We start from the raw sequence: 283 nt of genomic DNA on the forward strand, positions 1-283 counted from the left end.
CACACACACACACAAACGCGCGCGCACACATACACACACATACACATACATACACATACACATACATACGTGAACATGCACATAGAGTGACAGAGAGTTCCAATGACAAAGCATGCCGATAAAAGTCCTTTCGTCCCATAACGAGGTCGGATGAAAAAAAAGAAAATTGAAAATACTTGGGTGTTTATACAAGTGAGTGTTTGCACCCAGAACTGTATTACACTCAACAGCATCGGATGAAAGCTCATTTACTGACGATGCGGTTGGGGAGATTGTTTCCACC

Source organism: Oratosquilla oratoria, chromosome 10, assembly GCF_046742065.1.
Source record: "Oratosquilla oratoria isolate Oo_2021 chromosome 10, ASM4674206v1, whole genome shotgun sequence".
NCBI lineage: Eukaryota > Metazoa > Arthropoda > Malacostraca > Stomatopoda > Squillidae > Oratosquilla > Oratosquilla oratoria.